This window comes from Pongo abelii, chromosome 18 (assembly GCF_028885655.2).
Source record: "Pongo abelii isolate AG06213 chromosome 18, NHGRI_mPonAbe1-v2.0_pri, whole genome shotgun sequence".
NCBI lineage: Eukaryota > Metazoa > Chordata > Mammalia > Primates > Hominidae > Pongo > Pongo abelii.
The window spans coordinates 37,120,322-37,142,378 of record NC_072003.2 but is presented as its reverse complement, the minus strand read 5'-3'; positions in this window follow the sequence as shown (position 1 = coordinate 37,142,378).

Below are 22,057 nucleotides of genomic sequence, written 5' to 3'. Positions count from 1 at the left end.
TTCTAGAAAAAGTGTGTTTCAAAACTGCTGTAACAAAAGGAATGTTCAACCCTGAGAGTTGAAGGCACACATCACAAAGTGGTTTCTGAGAATGCTTCTTTCTAGGTTTTATGTGAAGACATTTCGTTTTCCACAGCAGGCCTCAGAGCTCTCCAAATGTCCAATTGCAGATTATACAAAAAGAGTGTTTCGTGGCTGCTGTAACCAAAGGAATGTTCCGCAATGTGAATTGAATGCAAACAACACAGAGTCGTTGCTGAGAACGCTTCTTTCTAGGTTATATGTGAAGATGTTACCTTTTCGACCACAGGCCTCATAGCTTTCCGAATGACCACTTGCATCTACTGCAAAAGGAGTGTTTCCAAACTAATCCAGTAAAAGACAGTTAAACTCTCTGAGTTGAATGCACACATCGCAGATAAGTTTGTGAGAAAGCTCTTCTCTAGTTTTTGTGAGAAGTTGTCCCGTTTCCAATGAATTCCTATAAACGGTCCAAGTTGCCACTTGCAGTTTCTACAAAAAGAGTGTTTCACAACTTCTCAGTCAAAAGGAATGTTCAACTCTGAGGGTGACTGCATGCACCACGAGGAAGTTTCAGAAAATGCATCTGTCTAGTTTTTTAGTGAAGATATTTCCTTTCCACCACAGGCCTAAAAGCGCTCCAAATGTCCACTTGCAGATTCTAGAAAAAGAGTGTTTCAAAACTGCCTTATCAAAAGAAAGGTTCAGCTCTGTGAGCTGAATGCTCACGTCACAGAAGCATTTGTGAGAATGCTTCTGTCTAGTTTTTGTGTGAGGCTGTCCCGTTTCCAACGAATTCCTATAAGCGGTCCAAATATCCACTTGCAGATTCTATGAAAAGAGTGTTTCAAAACTTCTCTGTCAAAAGGAATGTTCAACTCTGTGAGCTGAATGCACACACCACAAAGAAGTTTCAGAGAATGCTTCTGTCTACTTGTTATGTGAAGATATTTCCTTTGCACCACAGGCCTCAAAGCGCTCCAAATGTCCACTTGCAGATTCTAGAAAATCAGTGTTTCAAAACTGCTCTAGCAAAAGAAGAGCTCAGCTCTTTGAGTTGAATGCACCCGTAACACAGAAGTTTGTGAAAATGCTTCTGACTAGTTTTTGTGTGAGGGTGTCCCGTTTCCAATGAATTCCTCTAAGCGGTCCAAATATCCACTTGCAGATTCTACAAAAAAGAGTGTTTCAAAACGGCTACATGCAAACGAAGGTTCAACTCTGTGAGTTGAATGCACAGATCACACAAAAGTTTGTCAGAGTGCTTGTCTATTGTTTGTGTGAAGGTGTCCGGTTTCCAACGAATTCCTATAAGCCTTCCAAATTTCCACTTGCAGATTCTACAAAACAAGTGTTTCAAAACTTCTCTGTCAAAAGGAATGTTCAACTCTGTGAATTTAATGCACGCACCACAAAGAAGTTTCAGAGAATGCTTCTGTCTAGTTTTTATGTGAAGATATTTCTTTTCCACCACAGGCCTCAAGGCACGCCAAATGTCCACTTGCAGATTCTAGAAAAAGAGTGTTGCAAAACTGCTCTATCCAAAGAAAGGTTCAACTCTGTGAGCTGAATGCTCACATCACAGAGAAGTTTCTGAGAATGCTTCTGTCTAGTTTTTGGGTGAGGGTGTCCCGTTTCCAATGCATTCCTATGACAGGTCCAAATATCCACTTGCAGATACTAGTAAAAGAGTGTTTCAAAACTGCTACATTGAAAAAAAGGTTAAACTCTGTGAGTTGAATGCACATATCCCACAGAAGTCTGTCAGAATGCTTCTGTCTTGTTTTTGTGTGAGGATGTCCCGTTTCCAACGAATTACTGTAAGCGGTCCAAATTTCCACGAGCACATTCTACAAAAAAAGTGTTTCGAAACTTCTCTGTCAAAAGGAATGCTCAAATCTGTGAATTTAATGCACGCACGTGAAAGAAGTTTCAGAGAATGCTTCTGCCTAGTTTTTATGTGAAGATATTTCCTTTCCACCACAGGCCTCAAGGCGCTCCAACTGTCCACTCGCAGATTGTAGAAAAGGAGTGTTTCAAAACTGCACCATCAAAGGAAAGGTTGAGCTCTGTGAGCTGCATGCTCACATCACACAGAAGTTTGTGAGAATGCTTCTGTCTAGATTTTCTGCGACGGTGTCCCGTTTCCAACGAATTCCAAGAAGCGGTCCGAATATCCACTTGCAGATGCCATAAAAAGAGTCTTTCAAAACTTCCCTGTCAAAAGGAATGTTCAAATCTGTGAGGTGAATGCACACACCACAAAGAAGTTTCAGAGAATGCTTCTGTCTACTTGCTATGTGAAGATATTTCCTTTCGAAAACAGGCCTCCAATCGCTCCAAATGTCCACTTGCATGTTCTAGAAAAAGGTGGTTTCAAAACTGCTCTACCAAAAGTAAGGTTCACATCTGTGAGTTGAGATCACACATCAGAAAGGAGTTTGTGGGAATGCTTCTGTCTCCTTTGTGTATGAGGATGTCTCGTTTCCATCAAATTGCTATAAGTGGTCCAAATATCCACATGGAGATTCTAGAAAAAGTGTGTTTCAAAACTGCTGTAACAAAAGGAATGTTCAACCCTGAGAGTTGAAGGCACACATCACAAAGTGGTTTCTGAGAATGCTTCTTTCTAGGTTTTATGTGAAGACATTTCGTTTTCCACAGCAGGCCTCAGAGCTCTCCAAATGTCCAATTGCAGATTATACAAAAAGAGTGTTTCGTGGCTGCTGTAACCAAAGGAATGTTCCGCTATGTGAATTGAATGCAAACAACACAGAGTCGTTGCTGAGAACGCTTCTTCCTAGGTTATATGTGAAGATGTTACCTTTTCGACCACAGGCCTCATAGCTTTCCGAATGACCACTTGCATCTACTGCAAAAGGAGTGTTTCCAAACTAATCCAGTAAAAGACAGTTAAACTCTCTGAGTTGAATGCACACATCGCAGATAAGTTTGTGAGAAAGCTTTTCTCTAGTTTTTGTGAGAAGTTGTCCCGTTTCCAATGAATTCCTATAAACGGTCCAAGTTGCCACTTGCAGTTTCTACAAAAAGAGTGTTTCACAACTTCTCAGTCAAAAGGAATGTTCAACTCTGAGGGTGACTGCATGCACCACGAGGAAGTTTCAGAAAATGCATCTGTCTAGTTTTTTAGTGAAGATATTTCCTTTCCACCACAGGCCTAAAAGCGCTCCAAATGTCCACTTGCAGATTCTAGAAAAAGAGTGTTTCAAAACTGCCTTATCAAAAGAAAGGTTCAGCTCTGTGAGCTGAATGCTCACATCACAGAAGCATTTGTGAGAATGCTTCTGTCTAGTTTTTGTGTGAGGCTGTCCCGTTTCCAACGAATTCCTATAAGCGGTCCAAATATCCACTTGCAGATTCTATGAAAAGAGTGTTTCAAAACTTCTCTGTCAAAAGGAATGTTCAACTCTGTGAGCTGAATGCACACACCACAAAGAAGTTTCAGAGAATGCTTCTGTCTACTTGTTATGTGAAGATATTTCCTTTGCACCACAGGCCTCAAAGCGCTCCAAATGTCCACTTGCAGATTCTAGAAAATCAGTGTTTCAAAACTGCTCTAGCAAAAGAAGAGCTCAGCTCTTTGAGTTGAACGCACCCGTAACACAGAAGTTTGTGAAAATGCTTCTGACTAGTTTTTGTGTGAGGGTGTCCCGTTTCCAATGAATTCCTCTAAGCGGTCCAAATATCCACTTGCAGATTCTACAAAAAAGAGTGTTTCAAAACGGCTACATGCAAACGAAGGTTCAACTCTGTGAGTTGAATGCACAGATCACACAAAAGTTTGTCAGAGTGCTTGTCTATTGTTTGTGTGAAGGTGTCCGGTTTCCAACGAATTCCTATAAGCCTTCCAAATTTCCACTTGCAGATTCTACAAAACAAGTGTTTCAAAACTTCTCTGTCAAAAGGAATGTTCAACTCTGTGAATTTAATGCACGCACCACAAAGAAGTTTCAGAGAATGCTTCTGTCTAGTTTTTATGTGAAGATATTTCTTTTCCACCACAGGCCTCAAGGCACGCCAAATGTCCACTTGCAGATTCTAGAAAAAGAGTGTTGCAAAACTGCTCTATCCAAAGAAAGGTTCAACTCTGTGAGCTGAATGCTCACATCACAGAGAAGTTTCTGAGAATGCTTCTGTCTAGTTTTTGGGTGAGGGTGTCCCGTTTCCAATGCATTCCTATGACAGGTCCAAATATCCACTTGCAGATACTAGTAAAAGAGTGTTTCAAAACTGCTACATTGAAAAAAAGGTTAAACTCTGTGAGTTGAATGCACATATCCCACAGAAGTCTGTCAGAATGCTTCTGTCTTGTTTTTGTGTGAGGATGTCCCGTTTCCAACGAATTACTGTAAGCGGTCCAAATTTCCACGAGCACATTCTACAAAAAAAGTGTTTCGAAACTTCTCTGTCAAAAGGAATGCTCAAATCTGTGAATTTAATGCACGCACGTGAAAGAAGTTTCAGAGAATGCTTCTGCCTAGTTTTTATGTGAAGATATTTCCTTTCCACCACAGGCCTCAAGGCGCTCCAACTGTCCACTCGCAGATTGTAGAAAAGGAGTGTTTCAAAACTGCACCATCAAAGGAAAGGTTGAGCTCTGTGAGCTGCATGCTCACATCACACAGAAGTTTGTGAGAATGCTTCTGTCTAGATTTTCTGCGACGGTGTCCCGTTTCCAACGAATTCCAAGAAGCGGTCCGAATATCCACTTGCAGATGCCATAAAAAGAGTCTTTCAAAACTTCCCTGTCAAAAGGAATGTTCAAATCTGTGAGGTGAATGCACACACCACAAAGAAGTTTCAGAGAATGCTTCTGTCTACTTGTTATGTGAAGATATTTCCTTTCGAAAACAGGCCTCCAATCGCTCCAAATGTCCACTTGCATGTTCTAGAAAAAGGTGGTTTCAAAACTGCTCTACCAAAAGTAAGGTTCACATCTGTGAGTTGAGATCACACATCAGAAAGGAGTTTGTGGGAATGCTTCTGTCTCCTTTGTGTATGAGGATGTCTCGTTTCCATCAAATTGCTATAAGTGGTCCAAATATCCACATGGAGATTCTAGAAAAAGTGTGTTTCAAAACTGCTGTAACAAAAGGAATGTTCAACCCTGAGAGTTGAAGGCACACATCACAAAGTGGTTTCTGAGAATGCTTCTTTCTAGGTTTTATGTGAAGACATTTCGTTTTCCACAGCAGGCCTCAGAGCTCTCCAAATGTCCAATTGCAGATTATACAAAAAGAGTGTTTCGTGGCTGCTGTAACCAAAGGAATGTTCCGCTATGTGAATTGAATGCAAACAACACAGAGTCGTTGCTGAGAACGCTTCTTTCTAGGTTATATGTGAAGATGTTACCTTTTCGACCACAGGCCTCATAGCTTTCCGAATGACCACTTGCATCTACTGCAAAAGGAGTGTTTCCAAACTAATCCAGTAAAAGACAGTTAAACTCTCTGAGTTGAATGCACACATCGCAGATAAGTTTGTGAGAAAGCTCTTCTCTAGTTTTTGTGAGAAGTTGTCCCGTTTCCAATGAATTCCTATAAACGGTCCAAGTTGCCACTTGCAGTTTCTACAAAAAGAGTGTTTCACAACTTCTCAGTCAAAAGGAATGTTCAACTCTGAGGGTGACTGCATGCACCACGAGGAAGTTTCAGAAAATGCATCTGTCTAGTTTTTTAGTGAAGATATTTCCTTTCCACCACAGGCCTAAAAGCGCTCCAAATGTCCACTTGCAGATTCTAGAAAAAGAGTGTTTCAAAACTGCCTTATCAAAAGAAAGGTTCAGCTCTGTGAGCTGAATGCTCACGTCACAGAAGCATTTGTGAGAATGCTTCTGTCTAGTTTTTGTGTGAGGCTGTCCCGTTTCCAACGAATTCCTATAAGCGGTCCAAATATCCACTTGCAGATTCTATGAAAAGAGTGTTTCAAAACTTCTCTGTCAAAAGGAATGTTCAACTCTGTGAGCTGAATGCACACACCACAAAGAAGTTTCAGAGAATGCTTCTGTCTACTTGTTATGTGAAGATATTTCCTTTGCACCACAGGCCTCAAAGCGCTCCAAATGTCCACTTGCAGATTCTAGAAAATCAGTGTTTCAAAACTGCTCTAGCAAAAGAAGAGCTCAGCTCTTTGAGTTGAACGCACCCGTAACAGAGAAGTTTGTGAAAATGCTTCTGACTAGTTTTTGTGTGAGGGTGTCCCGTTTCCAATGAATTCCTCTAAGCGGTCCAAATATCCACTTGCAGATTCTACAAAAAAGAGTGTTTCAAAACGGCTACATGCAAACGAAGGTTCAACTCTGTGAGTTGAATGCACAGATCATACAAAAGTTTGTCAGAGTGCTTGTCTATTGTTTGTGTGAAGGTGTCCGGTTTCCAACGAATTCCTATAAGCCTTCCAAATTTCCACTTGCAGATTCTACAAAACAAGTGTTTCAAAACTTCTCTGTCAAAAGGAATGTTCAACTCTGTGAATTTAATGCACGCACCACAAAGAAGTTTCAGAGAATGCTTCTGTCTAGTTTTTATGTGAAGATATTTCTTTTCCACCACAGGCCTCAAGGCACGCCAAATGTCCACTTGCAGATTCTAGAAAAAGAGTGTTGCAAAACTGCTCTATCCAAAGAAAGGTTCAACTCTGTGAGCCGAATGCTCACATCACAGAGAAGTTTCTGAGAATGCTTCTGTCTAGTTTTTGGGTGAGGGTGTCCCGTTTCCAATGCATTCCTATGACAGGTCCAAATATCCACTTGCAGATACTAGTAAAAGAGTGTTTCAAAACTGCTACATTGAAAAAAAGGTTAAACTCTGTGAGTTGAATGCACATATCCCACAGAAGTCTGTCAGAATGCTTCTGTCTTGTTTTTGTGTGAGGATGTCCCGTTTCCAACGAATTACTGTAAGCGGTCCAAATTTCCACGAGCACATTCTACAAAAAAAGTGTTTCGAAACTTCTCTGTCAAAAGGAATGCTCAAATCTGTGAATTTAATGCACGCACGTGAAAGAAGTTTCAGAGAATGCTTCTGCCTAGTTTTTATGTGAAGATATTTCCTTTCCACCACAGGCCTCAAGGCGCTCCAACTGTCCACTCGCAGATTGTAGAAAAGGAGTGTTTCAAAACTGCACCATCAAAGGAAAGGTTGAGCTCTGTGAGCTGCATGCTCACATCACACAGAAGTTTGTGAGAATGCTTCTGTCTAGATTTTCTGCGACGGTGTCCCGTTTCCAACGAATTCCAAGAAGCGGTCCGAATATCCACTTGCAGATGCCATAAAAAGAGTCTTTCAAAACTTCCCTGTCAAAAGGAATGTTCAAATCTGTGAGGTGAATGCACACACCACAAAGAAGTTTCAGAGAATGCTTCTGTCTACTTGCTATGTGAAGATATTTCCTTTCGAAAACAGGCCTCCAATCGCTCCAAATGTCCACTTGCATGTTCTAGAAAAAGGTGGTTTCAAAACTGCTCTACCAAAAGTAAGGTTCACATCTGTGAGTTGAGATCACACATCAGAAAGGAGTTTGTGGGAATGCTTCTGTCTCCTTTGTGTATGAGGATGTCTCGTTTCCATCAAATTGCTATAAGTGGTCCAAATATCCACATGGAGATTCTAGAAAAAGTGTGTTTCAAAACTGCTGTAACAAAAGGAATGTTCAACCCTGAGAGTTGAAGGCACACATCACAAAGTGGTTTCTGAGAATGCTTCTTTCTAGGTTTTATGTGAAGACATTTCGTTTTCCACAGCAGGCCTCAGAGCTCTCCAAATGTCCAATTGCAGATTATACAAAAAGAGTGTTTCGTGGCTGCTGTAACCAAAGGAATGTTCCGCTATGTGAATTGAATGCAAACAACACAGAGTCGTTGCTGAGAACGCTTCTTTCTAGGTTATATGTGAAGATGTTACCTTTTCGACCACAGGCCTCATAGCTTTCCGAATGACCACTTGCATCTACTGCAAAAGGAGTGTTTCCAAACTAATCCAGTAAAAGACAGTTAAACTCTCTGAGTTGAATGCACACATCGCAGATAAGTTTGTGAGAAAGCTCTTCTCTAGTTTTTGTGAGAAGTTGTCCCGTTTCCAATGAATTCCTATAAACGGTCCAAGTTGCCACTTGCAGTTTCTACAAAAAGAGTGTTTCACAACTTCTCAGTCAAAAGGAATGTTCAACTCTGAGGGTGACTGCATGCACCACGAGGAAGTTTCAGAAAATGCATCTGTCTAGTTTTTTAGTGAAGATATTTCCTTTCCACCACAGGCCTAAAAGCGCTCCAAATGTCCACTTGCAGATTCTAGAAAAAGAGTGTTTCAAAACTGCCTTATCAAAAGAAAGGTTCAGCTCTGTGAGCTGAATGCTCACGTCACAGAAGCATTTGTGAGAATGCTTCTGTCTAGTTTTTGTGTGAGGCTGTCCCGTTTCCAACGAATTCCTATAAGCGGTCCAAATATCCACTTGCAGATTCTATGAAAAGAGTGTTTCAAAACTTCTCTGTCAAAAGGAATGTTCAACTCTGTGAGCTGAATGCACACACCACAAAGAAGTTTCAGAGAATGCTTCTGTCTACTTGTTATGTGAAGATATTTCCTTTGCACCACAGGCCTCAAAGCGCTCCAAATGTCCACTTGCAGATTCTAGAAAATCAGTGTTTCAAAACTGCTCTAGCAAAAGAAGAGCTCAGCTCTTTGAGTTGAACGCACCCGTAACAGAGAAGTTTGTGAAAATGCTTCTGACTAGTTTTTGTGTGAGGGTGTCCCGTTTCCAATGAATTCCTCTAAGCGGTCCAAATATCCACTTGCAGATTCTACAAAAAAGAGTGTTTCAAAACGGCTACATGCAAACGAAGGTTCAACTCTGTGAGTTGAATGCACAGATCACACAAAAGTTTGTCAGAGTGCTTGTCTATTGTTTGTGTGAAGGTGTCCGGTTTCCAACGAATTCCTATAAGCCTTCCAAATTTCCACTTGCAGATTCTACAAAACAAGTGTTTCAAAACTTCTCTGTCAAAAGGAATGTTCAACTCTGTGAATTTAATGCACGCACCACAAAGAAGTTTCAGAGAATGCTTCTGTCTAGTTTTTATGTGAAGATATTTCTTTTCCACCACAGGCCTCAAGGCACGCCAAATGTCCACTTGCAGATTCTAGAAAAAGAGTGTTGCAAAACTGCTCTATCCAAAGAAAGGTTCAACTCTGTGAGCTGAATGCTCACATCACAGAGAAGTTTCTGAGAATGCTTCTGTCTAGTTTTTGGGTGAGGGTGTCCCGTTTCCAATGCATTCCTATGACAGGTCCAAATATCCACTTGCAGATACTAGTAAAAGAGTGTTTCAAAACTGCTCCATTGAAAAAAAGGTTAAACTCTGTGAGCTGAATGCACATATCCCACAGAAGTCTGTCAGAATGCTTCTGTCTTGTTTTTGTGTGAAGATGTCCCGTTTCCAACGAATTACTGTAAGCGGTCCAAATTTCCACGAGCACATTCTACAAAAAAAGTGTTTCGAAACTTCTCTGTCAAAAGGAATGCTCAAATCTGTGAATTTAATGCACGCACGAGAAAGAAGTTTCAGAGAATGCTTCTGCCTAGTTTTTATGTGAAGATATTTCCTTTCCACCACAGGCCTCAAGGCGCTCCAAATGTCCACTCGCAGATTGTAGAAAAGGAGTGTTTCAAAACTGCACCATCAAAGGAAAGGTTGAGCTCTGTGAGCTGCATGCTCACATCACACAGAAGTTTGTGAGAATGCTTCTGTCTAGATTTTCTGCGACGGTGTCCCGTTTCCAACGAATTCCAAGAAGCGGTCCGAATATCCACTTGCAGATGCCATAAAAAGAGTCTTTCAAAACTTCCCTGTCAAAAGGAATGTTCAAATCTGTGAGGTGAATGCACACACCACAAAGAAGTTTCAGGGAATGCTTCTGTCTACTTGTTATGTGAAGATATTTCCTTTCGAAAACAGGCCTCCAATCGCTCCAAATGTCCACTTGCATGTTCTAGAAAAAGGTGGTTTCAAAACTGCTCTACCAAAAGTAAGGTTCACATCTGTGAGTTGAGATCACACATCAGAAAGGAGTTTGTGGGAATGCTTCTGTCTCCTTTGTGTATGAGGATGTCTCGTTTCCATCAAATTGCTATAAGTGGTCCAAATATCCACATGGAGATTCTAGAAAAAGTGTGTTTCAAAACTGCTGTAACAAAAGGAATGTTCAACCCTGAGAGTTGAAGGCACACATCACAAAGTGGTTTCTGAGAATGCTTCTTTCTAGGTTTTATGTGAAGACATTTCGTTTTCCACAGCAGGCCTCAGAGCTCTCCAAATGTCCAATTGCAGATTATACAAAAAGAGTGTTTCGTGGCTGCTGTAACCAAAGGAATGTTCCGCAATGTGAATTGAATGCAAACAACACAGAGTCGTTGCTGAGAACGCTTCTTTCTAGGTTATATGTGAAGATGTTACCTTTTCGACCACAGGCCTCATAGCTTTCCGAATGACCACTTGCATCTACTGCAAAAGGAGTGTTTCCAAACTAATCCAGTAAAAGACAGTTAAACTCTCTGAGTTGAATGCACACATCGCAGATAAGTTTGTGAGAAAGCTCTTCTCTAGTTTTTGTGAGAAGTTGTCCCGTTTCCAATGAATTCCTATAAACGGTCCAAGTTGCCACTTGCAGTTTCTACAAAAAGAGTGTTTCACAACTTCTCAGTCAAAAGGAATGTTCAACTCTGAGGGTGACTGCATGCACCACGAGGAAGTTTCAGAAAATGCATCTGTCTAGTTTTTTAGTGAAGATATTTCCTTTCCACCACAGGCCTAAAAGCGCTCCAAATGTCCACTTGCAGATTCTAGAAAAAGAGTGTTTCAAAACTGCCTTATCAAAAGAAAGGTTCAGCTCTGTGAGCTGAATGCTCACGTCACAGAAGCATTTGTGAGAATGCTTCTGTCTAGTTTTTGTGTGAGGCTGTCCCGTTTCCAACGAATTCCTATAAGCGGTCCAAATATCCACTTGCAGATTCTATGAAAAGAGTGTTTCAAAACTTCTCTGTCAAAAGGAATGTTCAACTCTGTGAGCTGAATGCACACACCACAAAGAAGTTTCAGAGAATGCTTCTGTCTACTTGTTATGTGAAGATATTTCCTTTGCACCACAGGCCTCAAAGCGCTCCAAATGTCCACTTGCAGATTCTAGAAAATCAGTGTTTCAAAACTGCTCTAGCAAAAGAAGAGCTCAGCTCTTTGAGTTGAATGCACCCGTAACACAGAAGTTTGTGAAAATGCTTCTGACTAGTTTTTGTGTGAGGGTGTCCCGTTTCCAATGAATTCCTCTAAGCGGTCCAAATATCCACTTGCAGATTCTACAAAAAAGAGTGTTTCAAAACGGCTACATGCAAACGAAGGTTCAACTCTGTGAGTTGAATGCACAGATCACACAAAAGTTTGTCAGAGTGCTTGTCTATTGTTTGTGTGAAGGTGTCCGGTTTCCAACGAATTCCTATAAGCCTTCCAAATTTCCACTTGCAGATTCTACAAAACAAGTGTTTCAAAACTTCTCTGTCAAAAGGAATGTTCAACTCTGTGAATTTAATGCACGCACCACAAAGAAGTTTCAGAGAATGCTTCTGTCTAGTTTTTATGTGAAGATATTTCTTTTCCACCACAGGCCTCAAGGCACGCCAAATGTCCACTTGCAGATTCTAGAAAAAGAGTGTTGCAAAACTGCTCTATCCAAAGAAAGGTTCAACTCTGTGAGCTGAATGCTCACATCACAGAGAAGTTTCTGAGAATGCTTCTGTCTAGTTTTTGGGTGAGGGTGTCCCGTTTCCAATGCATTCCTATGACAGGTCCAAATATCCACTTGCAGATACTAGTAAAAGAGTGTTTCAAAACTGCTACATTGAAAAAAAGGTTAAACTCTGTGAGTTGAATGCACATATCCCACAGAAGTCTGTCAGAATGCTTCTGTCTTGTTTTTGTGTGAGGATGTCCCGTTTCCAAAGAATTACTGTAAGCGGTCCAAATTTCCACGAGCACATTCTACAAAAAAAGTGTTTCGAAACTTCTCTGTCAAAAGGAATGCTCAAATCTGTGAATTTAATGCACGCACGTGAAAGAAGTTTCAGAGAATGCTTCTGCCTAGTTTTTATGTGAAGATATTTCCTTTCCACCACAGGCCTCAAGGCGCTCCAACTGTCCACTCGCAGATTGTAGAAAAGGAGTGTTTCAAAACTGCACCATCAAAGGAAAGGTTGAGCTCTGTGAGCTGCATGCTCACATCACACAGAAGTTTGTGAGAATGCTTCTGTCTAGATTTTCTGCGACGGTGTCCCGTTTCCAACGAATTCCAAGAAGCGGTCCGAATATCCACTTGCAGATGCCATAAAAAGAGTCTTTCAAAACTTCCCTGTCAAAAGGAATGTTCAAATCTGTGAGGTGAATGCACACACCACAAAGAAGTTTCAGAGAATGCTTCTGTCTACTTGCTATGTGAAGATATTTCCTTTCGAAAACAGGCCTCCAATCGCTCCAAATGTCCACTTGCATGTTCTAGAAAAAGGTGGTTTCAAAACTGCTCTACCAAAAGTAAGGTTCACATCTGTGAGTTGAGATCACACATCAGAAAGGAGTTTGTGGGAATGCTTCTGTCTCCTTTGTGTATGAGGATGTCTCGTTTCCATCAAATTGCTATAAGTGGTCCAAATATCCACATGGAGATTCTAGAAAAAGTGTGTTTCAAAACTGCTGTAACAAAAGGAATGTTCAACCCTGAGAGTTGAAGGCACACATCACAAAGTGGTTTCTGAGAATGCTTCTTTCTAGGTTTTATGTGAAGACATTTCGTTTTCCACAGCAGGCCTCAGAGCTCTCCAAATGTCCAATTGCAGATTATACAAAAAGAGTGTTTCGTGGCTGCTGTAACCAAAGGAATGTTCCGCTATGTGAATTGAATGCAAACAACACAGAGTCGTTGCTGAGAACGCTTCTTCCTAGGTTATATGTGAAGATGTTACCTTTTCGACCACAGGCCTCATAGCTTTCCGAATGACCACTTGCATCTACTGCAAAAGGAGTGTTTCCAAACTAATCCAGTAAAAGACAGTTAAACTCTCTGAGTTGAATGCACACATCGCAGATAAGTTTGTGAGAAAGCTTTTCTCTAGTTTTTGTGAGAAGTTGTCCCGTTTCCAATGAATTCCTATAAACGGTCCAAGTTGCCACTTGCAGTTTCTACAAAAAGAGTGTTTCACAACTTCTCAGTCAAAAGGAATGTTCAACTCTGAGGGTGACTGCATGCACCACGAGGAAGTTTCAGAAAATGCATCTGTCTAGTTTTTTAGTGAAGATATTTCCTTTCCACCACAGGCCTAAAAGCGCTCCAAATGTCCACTTGCAGATTCTAGAAAAAGAGTGTTTCAAAACTGCCTTATCAAAAGAAAGGTTCAGCTCTGTGAGCTGAATGCTCACATCACAGAAGCATTTGTGAGAATGCTTCTGTCTAGTTTTTGTGTGAGGCTGTCCCGTTTCCAACGAATTCCTATAAGCGGTCCAAATATCCACTTGCAGATTCTATGAAAAGAGTGTTTCAAAACTTCTCTGTCAAAAGGAATGTTCAACTCTGTGAGCTGAATGCACACACCACAAAGAAGTTTCAGAGAATGCTTCTGTCTACTTGTTATGTGAAGATATTTCCTTTGCACCACAGGCCTCAAAGCGCTCCAAATGTCCACTTGCAGATTCTAGAAAATCAGTGTTTCAAAACTGCTCTAGCAAAAGAAGAGCTCAGCTCTTTGAGTTGAACGCACCCGTAACACAGAAGTTTGTGAAAATGCTTCTGACTAGTTTTTGTGTGAGGGTGTCCCGTTTCCAATGAATTCCTCTAAGCGGTCCAAATATCCACTTGCAGATTCTACAAAAAAGAGTGTTTCAAAACGGCTACATGCAAACGAAGGTTCAACTCTGTGAGTTGAATGCACAGATCACACAAAAGTTTGTCAGAGTGCTTGTCTATTGTTTGTGTGAAGGTGTCCGGTTTCCAACGAATTCCTATAAGCCTTCCAAATTTCCACTTGCAGATTCTACAAAACAAGTGTTTCAAAACTTCTCTGTCAAAAGGAATGTTCAACTCTGTGAATTTAATGCACGCACCACAAAGAAGTTTCAGAGAATGCTTCTGTCTAGTTTTTATGTGAAGATATTTCTTTTCCACCACAGGCCTCAAGGCACGCCAAATGTCCACTTGCAGATTCTAGAAAAAGAGTGTTGCAAAACTGCTCTATCCAAAGAAAGGTTCAACTCTGTGAGCTGAATGCTCACATCACAGAGAAGTTTCTGAGAATGCTTCTGTCTAGTTTTTGGGTGAGGGTGTCCCGTTTCCAATGCATTCCTATGACAGGTCCAAATATCCACTTGCAGATACTAGTAAAAGAGTGTTTCATAACTGCTACATTGAAAAAAAGGTTAAACTCTGTGAGTTGAATGCACATATCCCACAGAAGTCTGTCAGAATGCTTCTGTCTTGTTTTTGTGTGAGGATGTCCCGTTTCCAACGAATTACTGTAAGCGGTCCAAATTTCCACGAGCACATTCTACAAAAAAAGTGTTTCGAAACTTCTCTGTCAAAAGGAATGCTCAAATCTGTGAATTTAATGCACGCACGTGAAAGAAGTTTCAGAGAATGCTTCTGCCTAGTTTTTATGTGAAGATATTTCCTTTCCACCACAGGCCTCAAGGCGCTCCAACTGTCCACTCGCAGATTGTAGAAAAGGAGTGTTTCAAAACTGCACCATCAAAGGAAAGGTTGAGCTCTGTGAGCTGCATGCTCACATCACACAGAAGTTTGTGAGAATGCTTCTGTCTAGATTTTCTGCGACGGTGTCCCGTTTCCAACGAATTCCAAGAAGCGGTCCGAATATCCACTTGCAGATGCCATAAAAAGAGTCTTTCAAAACTTCCCTGTCAAAAGGAATGTTCAAATCTGTGAGGTGAATGCACACACCACAAAGAAGTTTCAGAGAATGCTTCTGTCTACTTGTTATGTGAAGATATTTCCTTTCGAAAACAGGCCTCCAATCGCTCCAAATGTCCACTTGCATGTTCTAGAAAAAGGTGGTTTCAAAACTGCTCTACCAAAAGTAAGGTTCACATCTGTGAGTTGAGATCACACATCAGAAAGGAGTTTGTGGGAATGCTTCTGTCTCCTTTGTGTATGAGGATGTCTCGTTTCCATCAAATTGCTATAAGTGGTCCAAATATCCACATGGAGATTCTAGAAAAAGTGTGTTTCAAAACTGCTGTAACAAAAGGAATGTTCAACCCTGAGAGTTGAAGGCACACATCACAAAGTGGTTTCTGAGAATGCTTCTTTCTAGGTTTTATGTGAAGACATTTCGTTTTCCACAGCAGGCCTCAGAGCTCTCCAAATGTCCAATTGCAGATTATACAAAAAGAGTGTTTCGTGGCTGCTGTAACCAAAGGAATGTTCCGCTATGTGAATTGAATGCAAACAACACAGAGTCGTTGCTGAGAACGCTTCTTTCTAGGTTATATGTGAAGATGTTACCTTTTCGACCACAGGCCTCATAGCTTTCCGAATGACCACTTGCATCTACTGCAAAAGGAGTGTTTCCAAACTAATCCAGTAAAAGACGGTTAAACTCTCTGAGTTGAATGCACACATCGCAGATAAGTTTGTGAGAAAGCTTTTCTCTAGTTTTTGTGAGAAGTTGTCCCGTTTCCAATGAATTCCTATAAACGGTCCAAGTTGCCACTTGCAGTTTCTACAAAAAGAGTGTTTCACAACTTCTCAGTCAAAAGGAATGTTCAACTCTGAGGGTGACTGCATGCACCACGAGGAAGTTTCAGAAAATGCATCTGTCTAGTTTTTTAGTGAAGATATTTCCTTTCCACCACAGGCCTAAAAGCGCTCCAAATGTCCACTTGCAGATTCTAGAAAAAGAGTGTTTCAAAACTGCCTTATCAAAAGAAAGGTTCAGCTCTGTGAGCTGAATGCTCACGTCACAGAAGCATTTGTGAGAATGCTTCTGTCTAGTTTTTGTGTGAGGCTGTCCCGTTTCCAACGAATTCCTATAAGCGGTCCAAATATCCACTTGCAGATTCTATGAAAAGAGTGTTTCAAAACTTCTCTGTCAAAAGGAATGTTCAACTCTGTGAGCTGAATGCACACACCACAAAGAAGTTTCAGAGAATGCTTCTGTCTACTTGTTATGTGAAGATATTTCCTTTGCACCACAGGCCTCAAAGCGCTCCAAATGTCCACTTGCAGATTCTAGAAAATCAGTGTTTCAAAACTGCTCTAGCAAAAGAAGAGCTCAGCTCTTTGAGTTGAACGCACCCGTAACAGAGAAGTTTGTGAAAATGCTTCTGACTAGTTTTTGTGTGAGGGTGTCCCGTTTCCAATGAATTCCTCTAAGCGGTCCAAATATCCACTTGCAGATTCTACAAAAAAGAGTGTTTCAAAACGGCTACATGCAAACGAAGGTTCAACTCTGTGAGTTGAATGCACAGATCACACAAAAGTTTGTCAGAGTGCTTGTCTATTGTTTGTGTGAAGGTGTCCGGTTTCCAACGAATTCCTATAAGCCTTCCAAATTTCCACTTGCAGATTCTACAAAACAAGTGTTTCAAAACTTCTCTGTCAAAAGGAATGTTCAACTCTGTGAATTTAATGCACGCACCACAAAGAAGTTTCAGAGAATGCTTCTGTCTAGTTTTTATGTGAAGATATTTCTTTTCCACCACAGGCCTCAAGGCACGCCAAATGTCCACTTGCAGATTCTAGAAAAAGAGTGTTGCAAAACTGCTCTATCCAAAGAAAGGTTCAACTCTGTGAGCCGAATGCTCACATCACAGAGAAGTTTCTGAGAATGCTTCTGTCTAGTTTTTGGGTGAGGGTGTCCCGTTTCCAATGCATTCCTATGACAGGTCCAAATATCCACTTGCAGATACTAGTAAAAGAGTGTTTCAAAACTGCTACATTGAAAAAAAGGTTAAACTCTGTGAGTTGAATGCACATATCCCACAGAAGTCTGTCAGAATGCTTCTGTCTTGTTTTTGTGTGAGGATGTCCCGTTTCCAACGAATTACTGTAAGCGGTCCAAATTTCCACGAGCACATTCTACAAAAAAAGTGTTTCGAAACTTCTCTGTCAAAAGGAATGCTCAAATCTGTGAATTTAATGCACGCACGTGAAAGAAGTTTCAGAGAATGCTTCTGCCTAGTTTTTATGTGAAGATATTTCCTTTCCACCACAGGCCTCAAGGCGCTCCAACTGTCCACTCGCAGATTGTAGAAAAGGAGTGTTTCAAAACTGCACCATCAAAGGAAAGGTTGAGCTCTGTGAGCTGCATGCTCACATCACACAGAAGTTTGTGAGAATGCTTCTGTCTAGATTTTCTGCGACGGTGTCCCGTTTCCAACGAATTCCAAGAAGCGGTCCGAATATCCACTTGCAGATGCCATAAAAAGAGTCTTTCAAAACTTCCCTGTCAAAAGGAATGTTCAAATCTGTGAGGTGAATGCACACACCACAAAGAAGTTTCAGAGAATGCTTCTGTCTACTTGTTATGTGAAGATATTTCCTTTCGAAAACAGGCCTCCAATCGCTCCAAATGTCCACTTGCATATTCTAGAAAAAGGTGGTTTCAAAACTGCTCTACCAAAAGTAAGGTTCACATCTGTGAGTTGAGATCACACATCAGAAAGGAGTTTGTGGGAATGCTTCTGTCTCCTTTGTGTATGAGGATGTCTCGTTTCCATCAAATTGCTATAAGTGGTCCAAATATCCACATGGAGATTCTAGAAAAAGTGTGTTTCAAAACTGCTGTAACAAAAGGAATGTTCAACCCTGAGAGTTGAAGGCACACATCACAAAGTGGTTTCTGAGAATGCTTCTTTCTAGGTTTTATGTGAAGACATTTCGTTTTCCACAGCAGGCCTCAGAGCTCTCCAAATGTCCAATTGCAGATTATACAAAAAGAGTGTTTCGTGGCTGCTGTAACCAAAGGAATGTTCCGCTATGTGAATTGAATGCAAACAACACAGAGTCGTTGCTGAGAACGCTTCTTCCTAGGTTATATGTGAAGATGTTACCTTTTCGACCACAGGCCTCATAGCTTTCCGAATGACCACTTGCATCTACTGCAAAAGGAGTGTTTCCAAACTAATCCAGTAAAAGACAGTTAAACTCTCTGAGTTGAATGCACACATCGCAGATAAGTTTGTGAGAAAGCTTTTCTCTAGTTTTTGTGAGAAGTTGTCCCGTTTCCAATGAATTCCTATAAACGGTCCAAGTTGCCACTTGCAGTTTCTACAAAAAGAGTGTTTCACAACTTCTCAGTCAAAAGGAATGTTCAACTCTGAGGGTGACTGCATGCACCACGAGGAAGTTTCAGAAAATGCATCTGTCTAGTTTTTTAGTGAAGATATTTCCTTTCCACCACAGGCCTAAAAGCGCTCCAAATGTCCACTTGCAGATTCTAGAAAAAGAGTGTTTCAAAACTGCCTTATCAAAAGAAAGGTTCAGCTCTGTGAGCTGAATGCTCACGTCACAGAAGCATTTGTGAGAATGCTTCTGTCTAGTTTTTGTGTGAGGCTGTCCCGTTTCCAACGAATTCCTATAAGCGGTCCAAATATCCACTTGCAGATTCTATGAAAAGAGTGTTTCAAAACTTCTCTGTCAAAAGGAATGTTCAACTCTGTGAGCTGAATGCACACACCACAAAGAAGTTTCAGAGAATGCTTCTGTCTACTTGTTATGTGAAGATATTTCCTTTGCACCACAGGCCTCAAAGCGCTCCAAATGTCCACTTGCAGATTCTAGAAAATCAGTGTTTCAAAACTGCTCTAGCAAAAGAAGAGCTCAGCTCTTTGAGTTGAACGCACCCGTAACACAGAAGTTTGTGAAAATGCTTCTGACTAGTTTTTGTGTGAGGGTGTCCCGTTTCCAATGAATTCCTCTAAGCGGTCCAAATATCCACTTGCAGATTCTACAAAAAAGAGTGTTTCAAAACGGCTACATGCAAACGAAGGTTCAACTCTGTGAGTTGAATGCACAGATCACACAAAAGTTTGTCAGAGTGCTTGTCTATTGTTTGTGTGAAGGTGTCCGGTTTCCAACGAATTCCTATAAGCCTTCCAAATTTCCACTTGCAGATTCTACAAAACAAGTGTTTCAAAACTTCTCTGTCAAAAGGAATGTTCAACTCTGTGAATTTAATGCACGCACCACAAAGAAGTTTCAGAGAATGCTTCTGTCTAGTTTTTATGTGAAGATATTTCTTTTCCACCACAGGCCTCAAGGCACGCCAAATGTCCACTTGCAGATTCTAGAAAAAGAGTGTTGCAAAACTGCTCTATCCAAAGAAAGGTTCAACTCTGTGAGCTGAATGCTCACATCACAGAGAAGTTTCTGAGAATGCTTCTGTCTAGTTTTTGGGTGAGGGTGTCCCGTTTCCAATGCATTCCTATGACAGGTCCAAATATCCACTTGCAGATACTAGTAAAAGAGTGTTTCAAAACTGCTACATTGAAAAAAAGGTTAAACTCTGTGAGTTGAATGCACATATCCCACAGAAGTCTGTCAGAATGCTTCTGTCTTGTTTTTGTGTGAGGATGTACCGTTTCCAACGAATTACTGTAAGCGGTCCAAATTTCCACGAGCACATTCTACAAAAAAAGTGTTTCGAAACTTCTCTGTCAAAAGGAATGCTCAAATCTGTGAATTTAATGCACGCACGTGAAAGAAGTTTCAGAGAATGCTTCTGCCTAGTTTTTATGTGAAGATATTTCCTTTCCACCACAGGCCTCAAGGCGCTCCAACTGTCCACTCGCAGATTGTAGAAAAGGAGTGTTTCAAAACTGCACCATCAAAGGAAAGGTTGAGCTCTGTGAGCTGCATGCTCACATCACACAGAAGTTTGTGAGAATGCTTCTGTCTAGATTTTCTGCGACGGTGTCCCGTTTCCAACGAATTCCAAGAAGCGGTCCGAATATCCACTTGCAGATGCCATAAAAAGAGTCTTTCAAAACTTCCCTGTCAAAAGGAATGTTCAAATCTGTGAGGTGAATGCACACACCACAAAGAAGTTTCAGAGAATGCTTCTGTCTACTTGTTATGTGAAGATATTTCCTTTCGAAAACAGGCCTCCAATCGCTCCAAATGTCCACTTGCATGTTCTAGAAAAAGGTGGTTTCAAAACTGCTCTACCAAAAGTAAGGTTCACATCTGTGAGTTGAGATCACACATCAGAAAGGAGTTTGTGGGAATGCTTCTGTCTCCTTTGTGTATGAGGATGTCTCGTTTCCATCAAATTGCTATAAGTGGTCCAAATATCCACATGGAGATTCTAGAAAAAGTGTGTTTCAAAACTGCTGTAACAAAAGGAATGTTCAACCCTGAGAGTTGAAGGCACACATCACAAAGTGGTTTCTGAGAATGCTTCTTTCTAGGTTTTATGTGAAGACATTTCGTTTTCCACAGCAGGCCTCAGAGCTCTCCAAATGTCCAATTGCAGATTATACAAAAAGAGTGTTTCGTGGCTGCTGTAACCAAAGGAATGTTCCGCTATGTGAATTGAATGCAAACAACACAGAGTCGTTGCTGAGAACGCTTCTTTCTAGGTTATATGTGAAGATGTTACCTTTTCGACCACAGGCCTCATAGCTTTCCGAATGACCACTTGCATCTACTGCAAAAGGAGTGTTTCCAAACTAATCCAGTAAAAGACGGTTAAACTCTGTGAGTTGAATGCACACATCGCAGATAAGTTTGTGAGAAAGCTTTTCTCTAGTTTTTGTGAGAAGTTGTCCCGTTTCCAATGAATTCCTATAAACGGTCCAAGTTGCCACTTGCAGTTTCTACAAAAAGAGTGTTTCACAACTTCTCAGTCAAAAGGAATGTTCAACTCTGAGGGTGACTGCATGCACCACGAGGAAGTTTCAGAAAATGCATCTGTCTAGTTTTTTAGTGAAGATATTTCCTTTCCAAAACAGGCCTAAAAGCGCTCCAAATGTCCACTTGCAGATTCTAGAAAAAGAGTGTTTCAAAACTGCCTTATCAAAAGAAAGGTTCAGCTCTGTGAGCTGAATGCTCACGTCACAGAAGCATTTGTGAGAATGCTTCTGTCTAGTTTTTGTGTGAGGCTGTCCCGTTTCCAACGAATTCCTATAAGCGGTCCAAATATCCACTTGCAGATTCTATGAAAAGAGTGTTTCAAAACTTCTCTGTCAAAAGGAATGTTCAACTCTGTGAGCTGAATGCACACACCACAAAGAAGTTTCAGAGAATGCTTCTGTCTACTTGTTATGTGAAGATATTTCCTTTGCACCACAGGCCTCAAAGCGCTCCAAATGTCCACTTGCAGATTCTAGAAAATCAGTGTTTCAAAACTGCTCTAGCAAAAGAAGAGCTCAGCTCTTTGAGTTGAACGCACCCGTAACAGAGAAGTTTGTGAAAATGCTTCTGACTAGTTTATGTGTGAGGGTGTCCCGTTTCCAATGAATTCCTCTAAGCGGTCCAAATATCCACTTGCAGATTCTACAAAAAAGAGTGTTTCAAAACGGCTACATGCAAACGAAGGTTCAACTCTGTGAGTTGAATGCACAGATCACACAAAAGTTTGTCAGAGTGCTTGTCTATTGTTTGTGTGAAGGTGTCCGGTTTCCAACGAATTCCTATAAGCCTTCCAAATTTCCACTTGCAGATTCTACAAAACAAGTGTTTCAAAACTTCTCTGTCAAAAGGAATGTTCAACTCTGTGAATTTAATGCACGCACCACAGAGAAGTTTCAGAGAATGCTTCTGTCTAGTTTTTATGTGAAGATATTTCTTTTCCACCACAGGCCTCAAGGCACGCCAAATGTCCACTTGCAGATTCTAGAAAAAGAGTGTTGCAAAACTGCTCTATCAAAAGAAAGGTTCAACTCTGTGAGCTGAATGCTCACATCACAGAGAAGTTTCTGAGAATGCTTCTGTCTAGTTTTTGGGTGAGGGTGTCCCGTTTCCAATGC